Source organism: Pleurodeles waltl, chromosome 10 (genome assembly GCF_031143425.1).
Source record: "Pleurodeles waltl isolate 20211129_DDA chromosome 10, aPleWal1.hap1.20221129, whole genome shotgun sequence".
Classification (NCBI taxonomy): Eukaryota; Metazoa; Chordata; class Amphibia; order Caudata; family Salamandridae; genus Pleurodeles; species Pleurodeles waltl.
The window spans coordinates 1,015,970,783-1,015,984,233 of NC_090449.1; positions in this window are offsets into that span (position 1 = coordinate 1,015,970,783).

Genomic DNA, 13,451 nt, shown 5'->3' on the forward strand with positions numbered 1-13,451 from the left:
AAGACACTCTGGGGGTCATTCTGACCCTGGCGGTAAAAACCGCCAGGGCCAACGACCGCGGGAGCAGCACCAACAGGCTGGCGGTGCTCCCATGGGCATTCTGACCGCGGCGGTACAGCCGCGGTCAGAAACGGAAAACCGGCGGTGTACCGCCGGTTTCCCACTGCCCTGGGGAATCCTCCATGGCGGCGCAGCTTGCTGCGCCGCCATGGGGATTCCGAGCCCCATACCGCCATCCTGTTCCTGGCGGTTTTGGCCGCCGGGAAGAGAACGGCGGTATGGGGTGTCGTGGGGCCCCTGGGGGCCCCTGCAGTGCCCATGCCAATGGCATGGGCACTGCAGGGGCCCCCGTAACAGGGCCCCACAAAGATTTTCAGTGTCTGCCATGCAGACACTGAAAATCGCGACGGGTGCAACTGCACCCGTCGCACCCCTTCCACTCCGCCGGCTCCATTCGGAGCCGGCATCCTCATGGAAGGGTGTTTCCCGCTGGGCTGGCGGGTGGCCTTCTGGCGGTCGCCCGCCAGCCCAGCGGGAAACCTTTTGACCGCGCAGCGGTATTCTGGCGGGCCCCGCCAGGCCGGCGGCTACCGCCGACGGCCACGGTCGGAATGAGGCCCTCTGTCTAAATTCCAGCACTTTCTTTCATCCAGCAGCAGAGAGGATTTGTTTTTTTCACACGTTTGCGTGGAAGCAAACATTTTGAACCACCTTTGATTTGAAAATAGGACATTTTAGTTTTACAGTATCTCCTATTCAAATCTTAGATACCTTGGTACAAAATCTTTTATAATTCCACTCCTTTTTCTTCTCGTTTTTGTTTTAACAAAAACATTGTTCTTCAAATGCTCATACATATTTTTATCAATATCTTATTATACTTAGTCAATCATACAGGGCATCTGTCTGAGAAACGATTATTTAGTAGAGGTATGTGGAGTAAAATGATAATTCCAAATCTTAACTCGGATGAAGGAAAATCATCATTTTTCCTACATTATTGTGTGGTTTGTTTTGACACAGTCTCTAAGAATTGTGTTTATCCTTCCTAAGGCCATTTGATCTTGGAGAGTACATTTTGTGCTGAATATTGTGTTCAGTAAGAAACACTTCCATCTTGGGGGTTGTGAATTGTATTTTAATCTGAAATAAGTGTGTTGGAGTAGCCTTTGCCACAAACACATTAATTCTGAAATTTCAACACGATCTCTATTTAGAAAAATAATCTACCCTAACAATTATATGTTTGTATTCATTTCTCACAAAAGTATGATGGGCCTAGAAAAATCAATACTTAGATTCCCACTGTCTTTCAGGATATTCATTAGGTTTCATGGGTGGAAATAATATTGAAAGACGGATCAGAATTAGAAGAAATGGAAAAAGTATTTCCTGCATTGCTAAACATGTTATGTGGCAACAACAATTTAGTTCTGACCAGTTTCTTGGCGCTTGTTTCACCTAAATGCCCCTTATGTGCCACTTAATTTTTTTTTAGCTCTGATACTTTCTGGGGAAACAAATTTATCACCATTCATCACAAAATCCCCTTCAAAAGAAAGATCATCTTTCGCCTTCCAGAAAACCTGTAATTCATCTATAAGGGACTCCTTTCTAGCTGTTTTTTCCAATAATAAGTTCATTGACATGAGCCAGTATTGTGTCATTCAACATAGCACTGCATCATTCATCTTTAAAATGTTGAATTTCATCAGATTCCAAAATGTCATATTCATTAGCTACAATACATTGTTCGATGGGGTTTTCACCTTCATCACTGCAACAAAACAGTAACCTAGTAAGTGATCTGGTCTGGCATCAGCCTCTGGAATACAGAAGCTGCTGGAACCAGATCGAAAGGGATACATACATTGCAGAATGGCCAAAATGGGGTAATTAAGGTGGTAAAGTGTTTGCAGTTATCAGTTAATTGAATGTGATAATACGCCACTTTAAGATCTAAGGTGATAATGAATTTAGCCTCTCTTATTTTGGAAAATATGTCCAGACTGTTAGGGGGAGGATGGCAATTTACAAATATTTGCTTGTTCAAGAATCACAAGTCAGCACATTGCCTTAAATCTCTGGATTGTTTTTACAAGTACAATATAGTACACCCATTGAAATCACTTATTAGGGTTTATGACTCATTCCTCACACATATTATGTAACTATGTTGACAGATCCTTACATTCAGGCAAGGGCACATTACTCAGTTTGTGTTTAACTGGTGTGGCATTGCGAATCAATGTAATTTAATCTGAAAAAGCCTATACTCACCCTAACTTAATACTGAAAATGTTTTAACATTTACTTAAAATTTAGTCAATTAAAGAGTTTACAGACGAACATGAAATTTGTACATCAGCTCCTGCTCTAAAGGTCATATCCAAAGAACCTTGATAGCACACACTAACAATTGTTGACCTTGGTGTGCCACCTGAATATTTCCTAAACAACTATTTTGTTTGAATTGAATATCAGTAACAAAACATCCTAACATATCCATGTTGTTTCCACAATAAGAAAATGCCTCAACGGTAGGTGTGAACAAGGTTTTCTTTGCCTATTTCAAAATAATAAAGAATCAGAGATCACAGTATAAAGAGACCCTGAGTATGCACATACTGTGGTCTGGATGTCATCAATCAAAATATGACATTGCAGAGGGAGGGAGGTGTCAGTGTCAATATTCCTGAGTTCTGGGTTGCTTGAATCACAGAGATATCCAAACAGAGCCTTGCAACTTTTGGGATTGTTCCCTGGTGGTGAATATTGTTTCTTAACAGTTAGAATCATATTCACACTGTTATTATTGGTGTAGTCTTCTACCTCTTGAATAACGTTGATTTCCTTCATTTTAAGCATTTCTTTCCAGTCCCTGGGCAGTTTTTTTTAATGTGCCTGATCCACATCTGCACCATTTATGTTGGACTCAAGTTACAGTTAACATCTTGAATTTGAGGTTGACGGCGTGATGAATGGTAAAAACAATTGGGCTTCTCTTCCCAATAGGTTCAATAACAAAGTCCTTTTCCTCCCCACATCAAAAGTCTTTGCATCCATTGCAATTAAATATTCATCAACAATTTTATCCATGAACTTCATTTCATGGATGGTTCTCCAAGAGAATCTAGAAAAGCAGGTGGAGGACTGCACTGCAGCTTGAAAAATAGGTCATTTGTACAGGATGGTGGGAAATTATGGTTTAATCTGGAGCTGTCACTACAGAATGGAGCACAGGTGGGTATGGCAGCTGCGGTGGGATGAGATACAAAAATAAATTGTCAAGAGGAAAAACTAGTAGAGTTTCAGTTCAATAGTAAAGGTGATGCGGTTCAAGGGAAAGTGAGGCAGGAGTAGCTTCTGCAAAGTTTGTAGGCAGATACCAGGTTAAATACCCACAGGGAACGGCACGAAGAGCTGGCTGTCGAAATGAGGCAGAAATAGGCTGCTCCCCTCCCTAGCAAGGAAACGTCTGAGATGAGACATGGGGGCTCATTTACAAGACACTGGTGCATCGTGATCAGTGCACCAGCTTTCTTGCGCCTCATGATGCCATGGGAGCGCTGTATTTACAATACAGTCCTTCATGGCGCCAAGTGTCCACAACAGCGTCCGTAATTCCGATGCTGTTTTGGCACTAAGTCTTCACATTGCGGGACTAGCGTCAACATTTTGAAATGCTAAGGGGTCACCATAGACAGCAGCACAGCATCAGCTTTAACGCCCGCCCTGAGCAGGCGTTTGAAACAATGTCGCAATGCTGGTGCAGCACGGCGCAGGGAAATCTTGCAGATTTCACTGCCCCATTTCTGCAGGGCTTTTAACGGGGGAACTCCTGCCTTGCATACATTATACCTGGCGCCGATATAATGTGGCACAAGGCTTTACAAACTAGTGACATTGTGCCGGTTTGTAAATATGGCGCGGGGGACTGTTTTGCGCTGCCTTGGCGTAAAAAAAATGACCCTAGTGCAGCGCAAAATCCATGTACATGAGGCCCATAGAGCTGATCAGATGGAGGGCACAGCTTGAGGGAAAATCCGTAAATCACTGGCAGAGGTTTGCAGAGGAGTAGAAGTCACACTTATCAGACAGTACTGTAGTTGATGAAAACGTCTGACAGCACGCTGAGGAGCATTGGAAATTGAAAGTGCCGCTGGGACGTTTAAAAAACCAGGATTTGCTGGGGGCTCAGCGGTGTGCTTCTGGTCATTGCCAAGTTGTGGAAGAGTGAGGATCAGAGGCTAGATAATGGTTTTGATAAAAATGCAGTTTAATGAGTCCCACGGCCTGTAACAGCAAGCCAGCCGAGGCACGCTTTCTCAAGCCTCCAATAAACGGTTCGGAACACAGCTGAACAAAAATAATGGAATGCCACACACGAGACATATAAACACAAGACACTCATTACCACAAGACATCCACGAGGCTCAATGAAATAGACGAAATGGGGCGATCATGAGCAGGGGCAGTGAAAGGCAACATAAGTAAACATTCAATGCAACAGACTTTTGTTAAAGTAAAAAAAAAACATAAAAAGTATATTCTCTATTTAATTCCAGTCTGTTCAATTTAAGGAACACGCGCGCCATTAAGAAAAAATATGTTTACTTTATTTAAATGTGATCACAGACATGGTGGTTTGCTGACCCCAGAGGGCCACCGTCCCTGTGAGGGAAGCTAATTGCACTGAGTCCCAATTTGTGACCTGCCTCAGGAATATTGATGAGGTAGGGCAGCTTGCAACACATTATGATTTGGAATTTTGTGAACGGGCCTACTAGTACAGTGATTCTTAACATGTGGTCCAGGGACTCATGGAGGTCTGAAAACCCTCTTCAGGGGTCCCCTTTTTGAGGGGAACCGGTTGGAAAACCTCGTCCTGCCTGGGGGGGAATCAATCAGGACTTTGAATTGCTATTGAGGGTAGGGGCTACTAGAAGCTATCTCCCACAGATGACTGAAGCATCTCCGATGCGTGCAACGAGCGCGCCGTCAGCATGCAAAAGGCAAGCCTGTCGGCACCCACCCGCCTCTGGCCAGGGCTAAGGGCCAGTATTATGCCCAAAATACTCAAACTCTTACTTTTTCCCCTTTTGAGAGCAAGCATCTTTACTCAGTAGACTATAAATTAGTCCCCTCAGTCCTACAGTAATTAGATAAGTTAGGAATTTCAAATAGTATTGTCTCTACTGCAGATCTTACAGCGACTAATAAACCTTCTTTACCTATCAAAACCACTAACGTTAGCCTTAATAACTGTGGTCCTAAAAAGAATCAACTAGCAGTTATTTATTTACACATTCGCTCTATAGTGAAACATCAACTAGAAATGTATAACTTAGTAGACACTGAGGGGCCCTCATTAAGAGTTTGGCGGTAACCTGACAGCCACGCCGGCGACAGTGTTATGACCGCCGCCAGGGTGGTGGTGCAGACCGCCATATAACGAGTAAGGCGGTAAACCCAATGCAACACAGACAACTCACCACCAGCACCGCCACTGCCGACGAGCAGCATTCGGCGGCTGAAGCCAACTTCATGCTGGCGGAAGCAAATGTCCCACCCACCATATTCCGAGTCATCACACTGCCAGGATATACGGGGCGGGCTGGCTGCTATGAAAAACCTGGCAGAAACAGAAAGTACAAAAGGAGACACCCACCTACAGGCACAGAGATGCATCCGTGGCCACCATGGCAAACAAACTGCTAGTCTTCCCAGTGTTGTATCTTGCCATACACCTTCTGGGCCGCCGACAACGATGAAGATGAAAACCGTAAGTACACCTAGCACAGAAGGGAGGAAATGGCAGTGACATATTCCTCGCACAGACAGCGAAGGCCACACACAGGCACACACAATATACATCAATGCCAGTACCCATACAGACACAAAGCCAAGCAGATATGTGCCAAACATACATCACAACGCACACAAACACCACCAACACACCCCATAACCACACAATGACAACAAGAGCACAACCACCTCAGCACAGGCATAGACCAGCACGTTGTGCAATACCACACATACACACACCATGAACTGTATGTGGCAATGACACACAATCAATAGCAGTAAACACACATCCAAACAATGACACAGGTGAAACATCACGTAAAACCAACAATCAAGGAAATTCACAAATGCAGCACCATACACATGGACACACACTACACCCCATACAATCCCACAAGCAAGCAGTTACACACATTACAACATGTCCAGGGCACAACCCATCTACCCAGCGCATGCAACAACACAGACACAACCCATACACAGACCTCACACACTGTTGCACACAGATGTCACACCACCATGTTGAAGGAAACCAGGACAAGCATCTCAACTTGACAACCACAGCAATGTGGGCAGTTGTATTCAACAAAATATAAAAATAAACTATATACAATATGTGCCTATGGCAAGTCCAATGTCCAGACACATTGTCCAAAAATCATGGCCCCAACTTTACTCCTGACAGCAAATAGGCCTCCACGTCATAGGGGCATCAATGGGACAGGCAGGCACCTCAGGGGTGTGGGGCTGGTTTGGATGTGGAAGGGGCATGTTTCGGTCTGGGCTTGGGAGAGGTGACTTTGGCACTGGGAGGGGTGGATTTCTTGCTGGGTGGAGGAGACGGGGAAACACCAGTGGGGGCACCTGAGGAATGGGAGGTGGAAGGGCCTGAGAGGGGCAAGGGGATATGGCATTTACGGGGAGCACGGAATGGGAGAGGAGTAGGGAAGAGGTCAAAGGCGGTAAGGAAAACTTTCTTAGGTACACGGGGCGGTCACATGATTGAGGGTTGGGAGTGGAGGTAGAGGGAGTGCTCATCTGACGTGTTTGCGTGCTGTACGTGGATGCTAATGTGTGCATGTGTGTGGTGGGAGAATGTTGGGTGGGTGAGTGGGTGCGTGTGCATTCATTGGGAGGGGGTAGAGATGCAGGGAGAGGGAATGGGAGATGTGTGAGTGAATGTTGCGGCGGTGTGTGCAAGTGAGGTGGATGTGCTGCAGGTGGCAGAGACAGTAGTCGTGAGTGCAGATGTGGGGTGTCTGCCTGTGAGTCTGCTGTTGTGGTGTTTGAGGGTATGACAGGAATGCCAGCAGGACCAGTGTGTGATGATGCAGTGCTGGCAGGTGTGAGTGGCGATGTGACTGTAAGGGAGGAGGTGGAGGGAGAAGTGTCTGTTGTTGTGTCTGCAGATGTGTGTTGTGTGTGTGCATGCCTGTGTGAACCTTTGTGATGCCTATGACTGTCTTTGCACACCTTGTCTGTTGTAGTGGGTGTATGCTGGTCTGTAGGTGTGCTTGGGACAGGTGTAAGGAGAGGTGTTGTGGATTGGGAACAGGTAGCTGGAGAGGGGATGGAAGATGAAGGGACACTAGCTGCCAACAACGAGGAGGCCAATGCCTGAAACAATCTCTGTAGACCAGACAAGGCACTCTTCCAGGAACGCATTGGACTGCTGCAACTGGGATGCCAGTCCCTGGATGACATTCACAATGGTTGTCTGCCCCACAGAGATGGACCACAGGAGGTCAATAGCTTCCTCATTGAGGGCAGCAGGGCAGCAGGGCTGACTGGGTCAGGGGCAGAAGAGCCTGTGGCGAAGGAGACGCCCACCCTCCTTGGCGAGCGGGCACGAGCAACTGGGTGGGGTGCTACAGGGAGGGCAGTGCTGGCAAGGGGGGTGACGGACAAGGGTGGTGCTAGGGGGGTCCCAGATGGGTCCGCCACTGCCAGGGAGCCGCCATCGGAGGAGAAATCTGTATCAGATGTGTTGGTTGCTCCAGTCTCCCCCTTGGTGCTCCCCTCCCCCTCCGTCCCACTGGTCCCTTGGCTTCGCTAGTGCAAGCCTCCTGGGTCCCATGGGCTGCTACATCCCCACTCACCTGTGCCCTTCCTTCTTCGCCAGATGATGCTAATGCACACATAGACAGAAGTGGAGAGATAAGGAGGGTGGGAGAAACAGAAAGGGAGGAAATGGTAATCTCCCACACATCCACTTCACATACAAACAATACATATTACAGCCACTGCCGAGCAAACAAGAGACCATTTTGCAATCAATTACAATTGAGTCATGCAAGGGATAACCAAACTCATCAGCGATCACCTCAACCCTGCAGCCTAAACACCTGAATCAAGACCACTACATGCCTATCAACTGTCTAAATGACTTATCCAACAGTCCAGCCCAGGAACATACCCAACTACATGTCATCCATTACAGGATGATACAAATCTAAGCTCAAAGGGACTGAGCACACTAACTGACAGGAATGTGTGGAGTACATGTAGTACAGAGGTCCATTGATGTAGCAAGTGGAGCAATTGCTATGTTCACGTAACATGCCTGTCATTACCCATATACAGTGCCAATATGACCCATCTTGTACTACTACAGTACACGCAGAGATTGAGGATGCAGCCAGTGACATGATAGCATACTTGAGCGACCCATACGTACAGGTGAATGTGCGTCACAGTACTACCACTTCTTTTCCTGCATGGCTCAACATAGCTAATGTGTCACACTCCTACATGATTGGTGTGACAACCAGGTCTGTACATTCCCTAAATCTCATCTGACCACGTAAATTCCAAGTCCAGTGAGGGTCAAAGTACACAACCATGCAGAAGTCACCTAACGGTCAACACTTACCCCCTTGTGGCTGCTGTGCTGCCTTCAAGCACCCATACAACTCTGGGTAGGCCACACCAGTATGCGGGCCATAAGGGGGGTCAGGGTCCGATGGGCACCCTTCCAACTTTGGAAGGCCGTCCCCAGCTGGGCCTCTGTGGTCTTCCGGGCCCAGCGTCTCAGGTCCTCCCAACGCCTCCTGCAGTGGGTGCTCTGCCAGCTATGGACCCCCAGGGTCCGTACTTTCTTGGCAATGGCTCTCCATAAACTTTTTTTCTGGTGGGCGATGACCTGCATGAGAAACATTCCAAAAATGGGGGACATGATGTAAATAAAACCAATACGTAACCTTTGGTGACACACAACATACACGGACCATGCACACTGCCAATATCCCACACACATCATGTGCATGCAAAACACCTGATCAGTCATGACATGTCAATGTGAACACACGTGTATCATCAAACACCACCCGATAAGTGGGACAAAGGACGTTGTACTGATCTGTTGTTCTGGAGCACTGTACAACCACTCATACAGGGGTAGGACCCCTCCCACCAGTTTCTCCAGTTCCTCTGTAGTGAAGGCTGGGGTCCTATCCCCTGCAGTGCGTGCCATTGTTGCTCCAAGATACAGGACACAGCAGCACACAAATTGGAGGTCTGTCTTGCCCGAATGCCAGGAGTCAAGTGAGCTGGCCCATACAAAATGGCGGTTTCGACTGCAGTGGTCGTGATTGTCACTGCCGGCGGTGATCGTCATTGGTCCCAGTTTCCCATAGATGTCAATGTTAACCAATGAGGAATTGCACAGCGGTTCAGACCGCCTTCTGCCACGACGACTTCTGCCAGCGGAACAAGGTCACTTCCAGCTGTCCAATGTATGCCGGACAGGCGGATGCCATATTAGTCTGTAACATGACTGTCCTGGGTTCACACTGCGTAATTACCTGCATGTCATCACAAATGGATACATTAGGTCACACATTGTAGATAACGACACATGTAGTGAGTGTCTGGTGACGTCAGCACACTTGTCAGCATATATGATCCGTATAGTGGAACACAAGGAAGGTGTACGTGTACATGTCCGGTATACGTCCATTGTCACAGGGATTATGTGCCATTGTCTGGTTAGGAATGGAGTGTGGAGTAATGTGTCCTCCCACAACATGACAGCCAACTTGCATTAACAAAACTTTGTGACTGTCATATGTCATACTTGGTGCCCTACATTGTGAGAGGTTCCCAGATTGTTGTTTGTGTTCCCGCACAGATATCACCACAATGGAGTGATGAGGAATGCACCAGTTTACCGGCCACTCGTAGATCTTGATACCATGGAAAAGCGCCAATCGACTGAACTGTTTGTGCATCAGGGAACTGGTCTCCCAGTTGAAGCCAGACCTCCTGCTAGGTTTGAGAAATCCCCATGCCATTCCTCCAACAGTCCAGATGTTGTCAGTCCTGCATTTTCTGGTGAGTGTCTCTTTTCAGGTTACAGTGGGACTGGCTGCAGAGTTTTCAAAGCCCCAGTTCAGTAAGGTGTTGCAGGATGTGGTGGATGCCCTACTCAAGCATGTTCACAGGTACATTAGGTTCCCACAACATCCTGAATTGCCGACTGTAAAAGCAGCCTTCTACAACATATCAAATGCCCCACATGTAATAGGAACTCACATCGCCTTGGTACTTCAGGGACCAATGAACAGTTCAACAAAAACCGGAAGAGTACATGTTTGCTCAATGTACAAGTGGTGTGTCTTGGAGACGAATACATAACACATGTAAATGCAAAATTCCCAGGATCAGTTCATGATTCCCACATCCTGAGGAACAGCAGTGACCCTGCAATATTGTCATAGCTACAGGGGGAAAGGGCATGGCTAATAGGTATGTCTACTGCTCTCCATGTCAGATGTTTGATACCATACCCCTCCCAACACAATCTGCCCTCTGCCTAGCATTGTTACCTATTGTCATATCTCCTTTTCCACACAGGTGACTCTGGATAACCCAACCTGCCCTGGCTTCTGAGACCTGTGAGACATCCAACTACTGTGTCAGTGACTTACCATGAGGGGTAGTGGAAGTGCACTGCTGCTAAGGTCATGTGTGGAATGCTGGTGCCATTGCGGTACAGCCTTATAGTTGTACCAAAGGTTTAGGGTCCTCCGTCTGCCTATTTGGGGACATTTTAGGGGGACTTATCAGTCTTGTCCTGCTGCGTAGACATGTCATGCTGCATTGTCAGCTGCTGTGTGGCAAGTACCTGTTCCTGACTACTCAGGGAGGGGAACAATAGAGGATGTTACCTATGTTACATATTTCCTGTCCCACACATGTGTGAGTGCCTATGCAGGCCCTTACATATGTGGTATCATATCTGCTGGGCCAGTCATCCTGTGTATGTGTTCAAATGCTGTGGATGTATGACTTGGATCACACGCTTTACAACATTGTGCCTGATTCCATTTCATTTTCCCTCTTCAGGTCACATCTCTGTCTGCAAGCTGATCACTGTATTGTCTGTTGCCATCATTGACACTGGATATCATTTCAATTTGGATGTACTTACATACCTTTTGGGGTGTCCCACTACATTTGTCACTTCAACATTGTTGTGGTGCCGACATGTGTATATATTTGCTGCTTGGAAACATGATTGCCACTACATACAATGAAGAGATGTGCACCATGAGTTGTGTTAATTTGTGTTTGTTAAGTGCATTACATCACAGTCCAGAGGAGTTGGGTAATGGTCTGGGTGCTGATCAGAGTGGGTGGTACAGCTGTTTGTCTCACAGGTCCTGCATCCATTTGCCCGGTATGATGTGAACTTGGTTTTGGACAGCCAACAGGGTGTAAAAATGTCACACAAGGGTGACAGTTCAGAAGAGGAATCACTTCCTGGTGGGGGGATTGGTCTTGGCCTGAGGTCCTGCAAGATGTCTGGATGGGAAACCTCTTTTACAGGGGGTCCCTCAGCTGCAGGGGTGGGGGTGCTGGTGGCATGTGGGTCCTCCATTCTAGTAGCAGGTGCTGATGTTGATGGCAGTGGTGTTGCCTGACTACTGGATGGGGCCTGCTGTTGGGTGGAGGATGTCCACAGCATATTGTTCAATTCCTTGAACTTCCCTAATATGGAGACCATTGTGGCATTGAGTGCCTGCCACTGCTGCATGGCCTCCTGGTGGTATTCCCCCTGCAGCCTTTGGGTGTCCTGCAAGGTGGTGGGTATCTGGCCCATATTGTCCTGGGTTTGCTGCTAGGCTCCCAGGACTCTGGAGATGGCCTCCGGCTAGTCGTGTCCTGTACCTGCCTCATCCCTTGGTCCACGATTGCCCTCCTTCTGACCCTTGGTGCAGTGTGCCCCCTCCCACTGACACCAGGACTGCCATTGTCTTCGGTTTACACCGTTGACTCCTGCCCCTGTCCTGTGGGGCACACTGATGTTTGATGTGACCTTGCGACACTGGTATGGAAAGGTGGTGGCCACCCACCCTCGGAAACCCTCGGAAACTCGCCCACCCCCACGATCCAAGCCTGCAACCTCTGGATCATCCTGGACTCCAAACTCAACATGGACTGCCAAATCAACTCAGTCACTTCCACCTGCTTCTGCACCCTCCGCCTCCTACGCAAGACCTTCAAATGGATTCCCCTCGAACACAGAAAGACCATCACACACGCCCTCATTACCAGCAGACTGGACTACGGCAACGCACTCTACGCCGGGATCAACAAGAAACTCACCCTCAAACTACAGAACATCCAGAACGCCGCTGCCAGACTGGTCCTTGACCTGCCTCGACACTGCCACATCTCTCAACACCTGACTACACTACACTGGCTTCCCATAGAGAAAAGAATCACCTTCAAGATCCTGACCCACGCACACAAAGCCCTCCACAACACTGGACCAGCCTACCTGAACAGGCGACTCAACTTCCACTTACCCCACAGGACCCTACGCTCAGCCCAGCTCTCTCCCGCCAAAGTACCCCCCATTAGGAAAACAAGAACAGGGGGGTACTCTTTCTCCCACCTCGCAGCCAACGCCTGGAACACCCTTCTGCTCCACATCAGACAGACCACCCCCCTCCTCAACTTCACGAAGGAGCTGACGACATGGCTTTTTGAAGAACCACCTCACTGTTGGATGCTACACACCCACCCATCAGCGCTTTGAGACCCTTGCGGGTGAGTAGTTGCGCTTAATAATCACTGATTGATCGAGTGATTGAAGGTGGGCTCTGCTGTGCATTTGCTGCCACAGGGGAGGTGGTTTCAGTTGTGGGCAGGGTGAGGCTGGTGGTGGTGAACTGACCACTCATGCCTGATGGGCCAGGTTTGTTGTCCATATCCAGACTTCCAGGGGAGAGTCCCCTTTTATTGGAACTGCTTCCAGGCCTGGGGTTTCTGTCACTGGGCTCCTTTGCTATGTTGCAGTACTTGGGAGACCTGTGTAATGAGAGGTATTGTGTCAGATGATGGTATTGTAGCAGTGACACACATGGTTGTATGCCATCATTGACTGGATTTGCAGGGCAGTAATGGCATTGATAGTTAACAGTCCACTGCTTGTGTTACTATCAGTGAAATGTTGCAATGGGCCTAGTTTGGAGAATCGTTAATGTTTGTCTTGTTATTGTCATTGTCATGTACTGATGTGCATTCCTTATACTTATTGGTGATGGGGAGTGACATGGTTTAACATGCAATTGCAGAGATGTGAAGTGGATGGAGCAGTAATGCAAGGGTAGGGCGTGTTGCATTGTGATAGTTGT